The following is a 14786-nucleotide window of genomic DNA, read 5'->3' on the forward strand; positions in this document are numbered from 1 at the left end:
AATCTTAAGGTACTTCTAAATGTAATTGAACATCCTTCAAACTAACTCGCACATCCATAGCCTTTTGAGTTTATGCAATATTCTCCATAGCTCATTGATCAACCAATTATCCCCTTGATTTGCTCCAATGAATGGAGGGGCAAGAATCACATTTTCTTTTGGATTCTCTTTCACTCTCTCAATTAAACAAACAACTATAATAGTACTGGTTGCATCATATTGGGTATGCATTTCCCACACTTTTTTCAATGATTTAATGTGTATAACTTTCATTGGATTATCAATGACCTTATGTCCCTTTTGTGGCTTACAGTCTGAAGCAATCCACTTAAACACAAGTTTCTTGTAATGTCTCTGAAACCAATTTTTTTAGAAATCTTGTTGTGCTTTGTTTCAAAGCTGTTGTCCAAATTGCAATGTCAAGAGATTCATTTTTGAAACACATTTCAAAAAATGATTTTGCATGTGGATGAATCCAAAATAATTTTTTCTCTATTGTGTAATCAGCATCAGCTCCCATTTCTCAATATGCTCGTTGTTTGTTGCTTCATCATCGATGCTATGATAAAAAATGTCCTTTAGTTCAAAAATAACTAGTTTCTTTTCAGTTATTTTGGCTGCAACACAATGGAAAATAATATAGTCAAACCATTTTATTCATGTTACAAAAATTACTAAAATAATTGTTGAAACGATACATTTACCTTGAGTGGTTTTTGCACTATTTATAAATGAAACAATAATTTCTTTTATCATCTTGATAGGACCTAGAGTAAACATATTAAACCTTCAATCAAATACCAATACCAAGAAAAACATTAGTAATGCAACCTTTAAAAAGAAACACACACACACACACACCTTTAACATTACTTTGATTGTTAATTTTATCCTTTTTATTTGTTCCTATAATAAAAATACACAAAGTTATTGTAGTTACAAGCATTTGAGTTTGAAGAATAATATGATAAACAAGAAGACAAGTTATAAGTATCTAATATGACATTATCTTCATCTTTGTGTAGTTGCACCTCATCATCGTCTTAGTTACCTTTATTTGTTTCCAAATTAAACATATAAAATATTTTGAATTGTGAAAATGAATAAAATCATTAAATAACAAGGAAAACAAGTGGACAAATTATAAGTACTTGATGTTATATTTTGTTCTTGATTAAAGTTTTGTTTAACTTTCATTTGATCAATGTCTTGGTTCTCTTTGCTTGTCACTATAATAAACATAAAAAAAAAAAATGTTATAAATTGTGACAATGAACAAAATTCATTAAACAACTATACAAAAAAAGAATCATCTATAATCATCCATAGTAATATTTTGGTCTTGATTGTAGTTTTGTGGTACAGTACCCTGGTCATTATATGCATTCTCTTTATTTCCAACTATAATCAACATATGAAATGATATGAATCACAATAATTTAAAAGAATAATAAAATAAAATAAAATAAGATAGAGTCACAACGATTAATACCCATTTCTATCTCCATCGTTCCATGGTCATTGTCTTGATTAATTTAATTCATCTCATAATTCCCTATAATAGTCATCCAAAAATGTTATGAATATGGAAATTAAATAACTTGAAAAATTATCAAGAGAAAAAACCAAACAAATTATGTACCTGGTATGATAACTTCTTCCTCTCCTCCTCCTCCTATTTCTATCTCCATACTTTTTTCAACAACATGAGCACTATGTTGATTAATTTTTTTCTTCCCACTTTCATCATTCTCTATTTTAGAATCTCTATCATTAGTCATTTTAGTGAACTCTTTGACAATTAAGAAATATGAAAAAAATAGTATCCAAAGTATTATAAGAAGAAAAAAATGAATTGTAGTACCCGAATTTTCCAAGAAGTTAATGGATACCAGAATTGATAGTTGAAAAGATTTGTAATTATTTAACATGATTGTCCTTTGTGACTCTGTTTGCACAACACATGAAATTCTTCTTCCATGTGTACAACAAGCCTTGATTAAATTTTTCCCCGCATAAAGAAAATTGACCACTTTTGCATCACTACATTGTTGGTGTTTCTCCACTAAATCCATCCAGAAATCATAATCTCTCTCATTTTCATCAAATGTGTCTTCAAATGTGTGAGATTGTTTTATAGCCTTCAAAATTTTAATTCTGAAGTATAGAAATGTATAATAAGAACTATATCATAACTATAATTGTTTTGGGACTTATATTCATAAATGCCACTAGTCATTTTATAGTTGAACTTGGATTTCTTTATGGAAATTTCCAAAGACTGGCATACATCATTACAAAACCAAAGTTCTACTAAGAGAACTATAGTAAAGTCATTCAACTCATTTTTTTCGATAAGAAATCGAAAAAATTCAATGTAATATCGCTTGTGGAATTGTTTTTTTCAAAGCAAGTGTATCCAAAACAACAAGGTCATATGTAAAATTGGTTGCAACTGACATGGAAAAGAGTGAAAAAGTGATGACAAAAGATGAGGGCCCCCAAAATGACAACCAAATTCAAAATTGTTATCAACCTATTGAACACTTGTTGATCTATTTATCATTCTATCAAGGACTCCACATGCTTGCTGAGAAAGGGACTCTATCTTTGTATTATGTGTTCCTTTGACATAAGTAGACCCCTCCACCGTGTTGCAAAAATTGGTAAATATGATATCATTAATTTCACAATGCTCAAGAATGTTGAATGTAGTAAGAGTCATCTCATTCAAATTTTGATCATGACTTTGACAATATGTAACGATTGCATCCAATATTTTTCTGTTGGTTTTCAATTTAGAACAATAATATTTTAATTTTATGGCATTTGATGGATGATTAATTGGAATAGAAAACCAAATGGTTCCATCCAATAGCTTATATGCTACTAAAGCAATTTCTTCCATGGTTAATCCCTGAATGGGCCGAAGAGTCGCTGGTGTCAAACTGTGTAAACTATTTCTCTTGTAGTTCTCAAAATCAAGTTGGCTTGGAGAACACTTTAATGTGCCTAGTTGGTAACAGTTAAAAACAGTGTCCCATTTATCCCAAATAGGTTCATCAAAATATAAGAGAATTTTTTTATCAGAAAAATTTGTAATTGGAGAGACAAAGAATGAGCACAACATTTCATCATCAACATGATAAAATAATAAATATAAACTAATAAAAATTCAATGTAAAAATGAAACTAAATAATGTGTTATAATCTAATGAGAAATCATTATAAATATAAAAAAATATGACTTATATTATCAGCTTTAGTCATTTATCTACAACAAAAATAGATACAATAATAAAATGTTAAATGTAAAAATAATTAAAATTACATACCTTCTCTTCAACTGTCTCAAAACATCCAATCCTCCTTTTCTTTAATTTGTCATTGGCAATTAAGAAATGTCTTGCCGAGTGCACACAATCAATAAATGGAGTTTTGAAGAATACCTTATTTGCATAATTAATTGACAACAAATACAGATCACCTCAGTGGGTTCAACTAAAGGATGCAACAATCAAGCATTACTTTTTTTATATTTTTTTTTTCGCTTCTCTCGATGCATTATACTTAGGATTTGTTAAAATTTCTTTCACTGCTTGAATGGTATGTTGACCATCAACTATCCAAAAATTGATATTCTTAGAATTTAGATCTGTCTCATTTATAATTTTGATAGAATTTACCAATGGATAAGGCTCATTGATGTCAAATGGAATCAGAAGAGCATCGGGTAATGAGGTTTGAATTTTTTCTAGGAATGATTTCACTAATACTTGAACATTTACATTATCTTGTGATCTTAATTTGAACACTTTGGGGGCTTTTTTACATCTTTCGACAACCACTTTTGTATTAAAGGAGTTTGAAAATAGATAGCAATGCTTGAAGGCTTCATGAATCTCATCACATTGGTTTGCAAGGTTATAGTTGTTTCAAACTTAACTTTCCTAGTTTTTTGAAATTCTATAGTGAGCTTGAAATCACTTTTTGTTATATTCTCCTCCAAATCAAATAAATATACTCTTCTCAAAGCAAGTAATTGAGAATCAATTTTATCAAGAAATTTACTTTTTTGTTGTAAATGAAGAAGTACAGATGATGTTTTTTTACTTCTTACATAGCGATATCTCAGAACAGTGGCGATGCATTTTAAAAGATTTGCACAACTATTTAGTCCAGATTTAGAGAAGCTCTCAAAGTTATCCAACTTGAACATTGAAATCTTTATCGTATTTGTTGAATCAATACTTGAAGCTTCAATCAAATCTGGTTTAAAATTTGTATACTCCAATTGACATGAAATTAATTTTACCTCATTTTCTTTAATCATTTCCACTTGAAAGTCAATGTCATTTTCATTGTAAGCATAGCAATTAATTATTATTCCTAATATCTCTGGTTCGTTTCCATCTATTGATCCAAATAGATACATATCATGAAACATATTCATCGGAGCTTCTATTTGGATGTACCAATCTTGCACAAACTCATTATATGTATTGTATTTTTTAATCATTTCAAAAGTAGAAGTAGAAGGTGTTATTAATACTACCTTTTCAGTTGAATAACTTTTCTTTTTCTTAAGTGATGGTTGTAACATTTCATTTGCTTTTGGGCCAACCAATTCTGCAAATAACAACAAAAAAAAATATTTGCATTAATCAAAATGAAAATATAATTTCAAATATTGTCACATAATGTTCTTATAAATACTAAAAAACCACCTAATCTAACCATTTCTAAGAGAGTGTACATAAAATATAAAACCACCATACGAGTTGAAGGAAGCAATGTTTGTATATCACTTTTTTTTGTTTCTTCTTGACTACTTTACTTTGAATTTCAAGCACACCAGATTCCGCAGTTTCTAGAAAAAAAATTATGGAATACATGAAATACCAAATATTATTAAACAACCTTATCATACATGATTTCCATTTACATGGAAAAAATAAATGAGTACATATGCTATGCAAGTTTTACTATATGACACCAAAAGTTATCACGTAGGTAAAATTGCTAAGAAAAGAAACCACCTAATCCAACCATTTCTAAAAGAGTACATAAAATATAAAACCACCATATCAGTTGAAGGGGGCATCATTTGTATATCATTTGTTTTTCTTTTTCTCTTTGCTACTTTACTTCAAATTTCACGCCTAGCAGTTTCCATGGTTTCTAGAAAGAAAAATATTATGGAAGACATGAAATAACAAATAGTATTAAACAACCTTATAATACACGATTTCCATTTACACGCACAATAATAAATGAGTACATATGTTATGCAAGTTTAGTATATGACACTAAAAGTTATCACATAGTTAAAATTTCTTGGAAAAAAAATACCCATGTTAGTATGGGTTGTCCTCATTAAAACCCCACTCCTAAGGCTATTTCCATAGGTTTTATTAATCAACAACGAGTTATTAACACAATGTCTAACGATTGTAACAAAGTATAAACTAAAATTGTCATACCATTTAAAGAATTTGGTGTCGTGTTTCTTGAACTTCCTTTTTCCTTGGATGCTTCCTTTGAATTCTCGCTAGCTTCATAGTCCATGGTATCTGAAAATAAAGTAAAAAATTGTTATCATAGTTTCAAATTATTGATGAAAATATGAATTTATAAATACTATAACTACTCACATCATTATATGTGTAACAAAATGAACAAGAACAATAACAAGTGTAGAACTCACAATAATAGCTAATCAAGGTTAGAAAAAGGGCACCCCCAAATAATTTATTATGTTCTTTTAATCGTGAATATAGGAAAGCAAACATCTACTAGGTTTCCTTCTAGCACGAGCATAAGAACATTTCCAAAAGACATTACATTGGGAATAAATAAAAACAATTGTAGAAACTACAACATCATATGTACACAAAATTTATTCTCTTCTAGTCATGTACATTCTTAGTTTGCTTTAGAAAAAATAAAAGCAAAACACAATGAAAGAACATTAACTATGGCGATCGTTAGATTTTCTTCTAGATCTTCGTCTAGCACAAAGAAAAACACATAGCAACTTTGCAAGGTGAAAGAAATATAAAATGTGATATAATTACTTCTAACACGAACAAAAGCATATTGCCAACAAGAATCTTAAAAAGCAAAAGAAATATTCGCATCCTAGATTTATTTATATTACAAACGCATGGATATTGTCAAAAAAAACATTGTAAGGTGAAACAAATATAGCACGTGCTAGAATTATTTTTAGTACGAACACATTCACATTTCCAAGAAAAACATTGCAAAACAAAATAAATATAGCACAAGCTAGATTTCCTTCTACCACAAACACAAACACTTTGTCATTAAAAATATTGCAAGGCAAAGGAAATGTGACCCATGCTAGACTATATTCTATTGCATACAAGAAGATTGCCAACAACAACATTGTATTGTAAAGCAAATCTAGTGGATGCTAAATTTCCTTCTAGCAAAAACATAAACACAATGTCAATAAAAAAACTGTAATAATAATATTTCTTGGGACATTTGACCTTGCCTTTTAGAGACTATGAGGTTTTAGTCCATGCCTACATAGACTGTTGTTATAATATAAAAAATGTTAAACCCCAAAATGATTAGAAGGCCCTTCATATGGAATATGTAGTCTAAGAATGGGATAGTGTACAAAGATTTCCTCCTATAAAAAACACAAGAACGTTGCAAATAACAACATTACAAGGTGAAAGAAATATAATGCATACTATATTTCCTTCTAATGGAAACATAATCACATTACAACATTGTAGGGTGAGAAAATTTAGTCTGTGTTACATTTACTTATAACACAAACATATAAAAATTTCCAATGGCAACATTACACGACAAAAAAAATCTAGCACAAGCTAGATTTCCTTTTAGCCTAAACAGAAACATGTAAGCATTCACAACATTCCAACGTAAAATAAAATCTAACATGTGTTAGATTTCCTTTTAGCGCAAACTTGAGCACATAGAAACATTGTAGAGTGAGAAGTCTATCAAGTGCTAGATTTATGTCTACCACAAATACAAGCATGTTGCCAACAACAACATTGTAGAGTATAAGAATTCTAGATTGTGTTAAATTTTCTTCCAACACAAACACAAGCACATTTTAATTTGAAAGAAATTTAACACATGTGTTATATTTCCTTTGAGCACAAACACAAGAACATAACAACATTGTAGGACTAAATAAGTTTAATGTGTGCTAGATTAACAACATTGCAATTTAAAATAAAATCTAACATGTGTTAGATTTCCTTTTAGCGCAAACTCGAGCACATAGAAACATTGTAGAGTGAGAAATCTAGGAAGTGTTAGATTTATGTCTACCACAAATACAAGCACGTTGCCAACAACAACATTGTAGAGTATAAGAAATCTAGCTTGTGTTAAATTTTCTTTCAACAGAAACACAAGCACATTTAAATTTGAAAGAAATCTAACACATGCTATATTTCCTTCTAACACAAACACAACATAACAACATTTTAGGACTAAATAAGTCTAATGTGTACTAGATTAACAACATTGGAATGTAAAAGAAAATCTAACATGTGTTAGATTTACTTTTAGTGCAAACTCAAGCACATAGAAACATTGTAGAGTGAGAAATCTAGGAAGTGCTAGATTTATGTCTACCACAAATACAAGCACGTTGCCAATAACAACATTGTAGAGTATAAGAAATCTGGCTTGTGTTAAATTTTCTTCCCACACAAACAAGCAAAATTAAATTTGAAAGAAATATAACACATGTTATATTTCCTTCTAGCACAAACACAAGAACATAACAACATTTTAGGACTAAATAAGTCTAATGTGTGCTAGATTAACAACATTGCAATGTAAAAGAAAATCTAACATGTGTTAGATTTCCTTTTAGCGCAAACTCAAGCACATAGAAACATTCAAGAGTGAGAAATCTAGCAACTGCTAGATTTATGTCTACCACCAATACAAGCACGTTGCCAAAAACAACATTGTACAGTATAAGAATTCTAGATTGTGTTAATTTTCTTCCAACACAAACACAAGCACATTTAAATTTGAAAGAAATCTAACACATGCTATATTTCCTTCTAGCACAAACACAAGAATATAACAACATTGTAGTACTAAATAAGTCTAATGTGTGCTAGATTAACAACACTACAATGTAAAAGAAAATCTAATGTGTTAGATTTCCTTTTAGCTCAAAGTCAAGCACATAGAAACATTGTAGATTGAGAATTCTAGCAAGTGCTAGATTTATGTCTACCACAAATATAACAACACTACAATGTAAAAGAAAATCTAACATGTGTTAGATTTCCTTTTAGCTCAAAGTCAAGCACATAGAAACATTGTAGATTGAGAATTCTAGCAAGTGCTAGATTTATGTCTACCACAAATACAACATATTGCCAACAACAACATTATAGAGTATAAGAAATCATATCGTGTTAAATTTTCTTCCAACACAAAAACAAGCACATTTAAATTTGAAAGAAATCTAACACATGCTATATTTCCTTCTAACACAAACACAAGAACATAACAACATTTTAGGACTAAATAAGTCTAATTTGTGCTAGTTTAACAACATTGCAATGTAAAAGAAAATCTAACATGTGTTAGATTTCCTTTTAGCGCAAATTCAAGCACATAGAAACATTGTAGGTTGAGAAATCTAGGAAGTGCTAGATTTTTGTCTACCACAAATACAAGCACGTTGCCAACAACAACATTGTAGAGTATAAGAAATCTCGCTTGTGTTAAATTTTCTTCCAACACAAACCCAAGCAAATTTAAATTTGAAAGAAATTTAACACATGTTATATTTCCTTCTAGCACAAACACAAGAACATAACAACATTTTAGGCTAATGTGTGCTATATTAACAACATTGTAATGTAAAAAAAATCTAACATGTGTTAGATTTCCTTTTAGCACAAACTCGAGCACATAGAAACATTGTAGAGTGAGAAATCTAGCAAGTGCTAGATTTATGTCTACCACAAATACAAGCACGCTGCCAACAACAACATTGTAGAGTATAAGAAATCTAGCTTGTGTTAAATTTTCTTCCAACCCAAACACAAGCACATTTAAATTTGAAATAAATCTAACACATGTTTTATTTTCTTCAATCACAAACACAAGAACATAACAACATTGTAGTACTAAATAGGTCTAATGTGTGTTAGATTAACAACATTACAATATAAAAAAAATATAACATGTGTTAGATTTCCTTTTAGCACAAACTCCAGCACGTAGAAACATTGTAGAGTGAGAAATCTAACAAGTACTAGATTTATGTGTACCACAAATACATAGACATTGCCAACAACAACATTGTAGAGTATAAGAAATCTAGCTTGTGTTAAAAAAAAATTCAACACAAACACAAGCATATTTAAATTTGAAATAAATCTAACACATGCTATATTTCCTTCTAGCACAAACACAAGAACATAACAACATTTTAGGACTAAATAAGTCTAATGTGTTCTAGATTAAGAACATTGCAATGTAAAAGAAAATCTAACATGTGTTAGATTTCCTTTTAGCACAAACTCAAGCACATAGAAACATTGTAGAGTGAGAAATCTAACAAGTTGTGATGGATTTCTCACACAAAACAATCTCATACTCACCTCCATATCCCTCCACATGCTCCTCCCCATCTAGGAGATGCATATACATGTTTATAAACCACATCAAGTAAATTGTCTCTCTCACTCATGTGGAATCCTGGGTCTTTGTAATATTTCCCAAACTATGCAAATAGAACAAACTCTTAAGATGGATCTAAAGGAAAAGCTTGTACATTGAGAAATTTGATCCCTTTGTAGGCTATCTAAATCTAGAGTTAAGATGAATCTAAAATGGTTTAATGATTAATAATTATAATTCTTATTTTATTTTATTTTATATTATATTTATGTAATTTAACTAAATTAACAAGTTTAAATAACATTACATAACCTTAGAACATCTCATTCACTTTGGGCTAAAGTCTCCCATGTAATCATTCATGTTGGACTAAAGTCTCTCCATGCAATTATTTAAATCTATAGATATTTATTTTTATCTTAATCAATAATATTTAATATAAAGTAGAAAACATAAACTTGGAAAAGCCCATAAATATTATAAATATCAAGTGAATTACAATGAAATTTGAACCATTTAAAATTATAATTTTATATTTTTATTTTGGAAAATTTCAAACCATAAAATTGATAATAATAAAAATTTTATTAAATATATGGTTATTTTATTTAATTTTATAAATATTATATACAATAATACATGAAAAATGTAATATAATTTCAAAAATTGTAATTTATAATTTTAAAATTACTAATAAAAAAATATTAACATGCCAAATTCTTTATTATTATTAAAATTTGTAGATATTTATTTTCATTTTAATGGATAATATTTAATATATAATGGAAAGTATAAATTTGGAAAGGGCTACCCATATTATAAATATTAAGTGCATTATAATGTAATTTGAACCATTTAAATTTATGATTTTATATTTTTAATTTAAAAATAAAATTTAAAACATATAATTAATTAAATTTATGATTTTACATTTCTAATTAAAAAAATTTCAAAACATAGAATTGAAAACATATTGAAAAGAGGGTCCTCTGCATGGAGCTGGTAGAAATGTTCACTGCAAATGAGATAAGGTGTCATTGAAATCACATTATACACTTGTCTGATTCATCACTGTAATGAGCCAAGGTATACGAATTTTAGGGATACCCAAAGAGCAGCCAGTAGCTAAAATTCTTTATGCCAACACTATGGAACTAGAGGGAATGGATTCAATGGAGATCAAGACCTTGCTTTGTGCTTTGCTAAGTGGAAGAGGTCCCTATAAATTAAAATTTTCCTGGAGATAGGGACAAGCAACTAATAACAAGCAAAAGCACTAACAATGTATGAAGGAGTCAAGTTCCTCAAGGGCATTGTGCAAATATTGTTGAGGACTCCAACATAATCACAAGATTTAATTTAAGGGAAATACCATTGTACTATGAGGAGCATACAAGAGTATGCTTATGTATTACTACTATATTCAATGCTAACCTTAAAATTCATGAATGGTATATGTTGAACCAGTGTTATGATTTATTATCTATGTTGTTTATAATCAAAGTAATAATGAGAACCAACACCTTGCAAAAAAAGAACAATTATCATGAAGTATATGGAAAGTGAACCAAATGGTAGCATACCCTCCTAGTGGAATTATGTCTTTCATAGTTGAATATTACCTTGTTATTGAGTCACAAGTGTAATCACTCAATCAAATGTTGTAAACATACCATTGTCATTTTGGAACTAGATTGGTAAGCCTAATAATAAATGTTATGTTAATTTATAAATAAGATTAAATACTTGTTGAGTAGCAATGACATGGTACACTAATTAGAACCAGTGTAGATCCATCTTAATTCTGAATTTATTAAATGCTAAGAGGGATCAAATTTTTTGGCATGCAAACATTTCTTGCACTAAAAAAAGAGGTTTTCACTTCAAAAAATTTGACCCCTCTCAATAATTGATAAATGATTTAGGCTAATATATCAAATGATTTAAATAGCCGAAATTCACATTGTATTAATATAAAAAGTTATTAAATCATTTATAATTCAACTTTATATTTCTTTTAATTTAAAATATATTGATAAATTATACTTGTTAAATAATTGATAATTAAATATATCATTTATATTAAATTTTAAATCTATTTTTTCTAGATTTAATGATAATTTTGTCTCACTTATATTAATTTCATTATTTTTATTAAATATTAAAATTTTATTATTTTTAAATTTTTTTACTAAAATCACTATTGAAATTTCAAAATTTTAAAGATATTAACATTTATACACAATTCAATTAAAAGGCTCAAACTTACATAACTTAGAAGGCTCTCTTATATATAATTTATTTAGTTAAAAAGCATTTAATTTAAACAATTTGTTAAACTGTCTATCATTAATACCAATCTAGATCCATTTTAACTCTTTATCTACTAAAAAGGGATTTAAATCCCATGGACAATACCATGGGTTCTCATAAACTCAGAGCTCAAAAACTAACTTGACCAAGTCAAATTTACCATAACTACCTAATAAAAATTAATTGAAAAAATTAATCTTTTTATTTTAATATAGGGTTATTTTTATTTTTATTTCAAATTTACCTTAACTACCCAACAAAAATTGATAAAATAAATAATAACTTATAATTTTTATTTTAATAATGTTATTTTTATTTTATTTTAAGTAACCAAAATTATAATATAATATATCAAACATTTCACCCAAAAATAATGAAAAAAATGTAATTAAATTAATTACATTTTACACCATTAATATTATTAAACATTTACCTAATCCATTAATATTATTAAACATTGACCTAATTACATTGTACACCATTAATATTATTAAACATTTACCTAATTACATTATACACCATTGAACATTTGAAAAAAACTAAGGAGAAAGAAGAGTATCAACATGAACATTAAAGACCAGCACCAACTTTGAAAGAATTTCTTCGCTATCAGGAGCCAACTCTAAATAAAGCCACTCCAGATTTAGTGACATATGTACAGGTGTGTCATAGCTTTTATTACTCTGCCATATAGTGCATACATCTCGCTCAATGTTGGGAATTGATATGTAATTTGCAACCACCTTGTCTCTTTCATGATAAGCTCCAGTGCAAATATTGTCACAATAGTACAATTTCAGGGACAGGAAAATATTAAAAGACTCGTTGTAGTAAACAAATAGAAAAAAAAAAAAAAATAAAAAAAAAAAAATCTAAGTTATTTTATACTGGTTATTTTTATTTTTATTTTATTAGATTTCTAAACTATTTTAAAATTTGACGAAAAAAATGTTAAATAATTGACATCGTTTTTATCAATCAAATTCAAAAATATTCTATATGCAAAAAAATGTACAATCACATTAAATTCAACTACTGTAAATACTTTGCAAGAGAAGTTTCGTTATATGTTTAAACACTTATATTGGACTTTGACGAAAGAAACGAGAACATAAGGAGTCAAGACACGTTCTATGGTGGATGTGCAATAACCATCAAAGTTGGCATCCTTTTCATTGTGCAATTTGTTTATCGAAAATCTAAGTAAGATGTTGTAGAGCTTGATATCCACTGTTTAGGCATTGAACCATACCGCTTTCTATTTGATTTCTATTGTTGATTTTTTTAATAAACAGTTAGTTAATACAACATTAACTGCTAGAACAAAAATAAGGAGTGGTGAGATTTTTTTTATCAAATGAGTGAAAAAAGTACCTAGCCTCTTTCTTGTTATTATACCTGCCCACTGCTAGGTATGCTAGGTATATAGCAATCGATAAATTGCTGAAAGCTTATTATTTTCTTTAGATTTTTTTCATATGGCTTGATTTAAGCCAATGTTTTCTAGAAATTTTTATTTTAAATTATTTTAATTTTATTTTAAATTTTTTTTATTGGACAAGCAATCAACTCAACTGATATTTGGAAAAAGCAGTCACACTTCAAATCAACGGTTAAAAGTGTGTCACCTGATCCAACGGAGCAGAGCAAAACTTCAAAGCAGTTAAAAGTGTTGACGATTGTTGATCCATACCCTTAAAAACTGATATCCATTGCCATGCATTGATAACATAATAGATAAACTTCAAGGAACTAAAAATTTTGGTAAGATTAATTCAAATTCACTTGTAAATAACGTGATTAGGGAAATTAGTTGTACAACAAATAACCAGTAATATAAAAGGAGATCTGCCTCATTGTATGCAATGGCCCCATTTGATATAAATATCATATTTTACATCTCCCATGCATTGTGTATTTGGTCTTTCATATTGACAAACAATACCAAGAAGAAAGAGAAGAACAAAAGATCATCCTAAATCGGTTAAAAACAAATATTGGTATGTTAACAAAAATGATGACCCATCGAATGACAAAGAAAGAGGAATGCTCAGTAAATTTCAAGAAAGAAGGAAATTCTCATCAAGAGGATACTAAGGTTAAACAGCCTGAAACCTTCTGAATTTGAGGACTTCCTCGTTATCTTCCACCATGCTTTAAGGTGAGACAGCTATATGCAATCTTTGAAGCAGCAAAGGAGACCCTCGATAGTATCATGGGAGACATTCAAAATGTTGTTGAAGGATCAGTTCTACGATATTGGATATCAAGAAGATCCATTTAATTGTGATATTTTCACAAACACAAGAAAAATTGTTCAGGACTACACCACTGAATATAAGAAATCAGCAAGCTTGCTAAATCTCAAAGTAGAAGTTCCTCAAACGTTGATAAAAAATTGAGGAGAACTACATGGCTACATCAGAAAGGAATTTACCCCATTTGAAGTAAAGAACCTTAATGATGCTGGTAAGAAGGCTCTATTTATTGAGTACAAGAACAGAAAACCAGCAGTGGGGAAATGGAAAACCAAGGAAAGGTACCTAACATCAAAAATCTCCTAAGCAAACGAACAGAAATAGGACTTTCACCACTGCTCAGTGACTCAAAAGACAACACCAGGAATCACTGCAATCATTGCAGTGTTGATTTATGGGCACACTGAGAAATAATGCTGGAAATTACATCTGAAATTATATCCTACAATTTGGAAGAAAACATCTACGAGAATGTTGAGTGACAAAACTGGAAAGTTTCCAGAAGAGAAGAATATAGCTTATATGAGTGCAGACCAACAACTAAAG

The sequence above is a fragment of the Pinus tabuliformis genome, chromosome X (genome assembly GCF_031772625.1).
Source record: "Pinus tabuliformis cultivar Carrire ecotype Pingquan chromosome X, CPIR1, whole genome shotgun sequence".
In the NCBI taxonomy this organism is placed as follows: Eukaryota; Viridiplantae; Streptophyta; class Pinopsida; order Pinales; family Pinaceae; genus Pinus; species Pinus tabuliformis.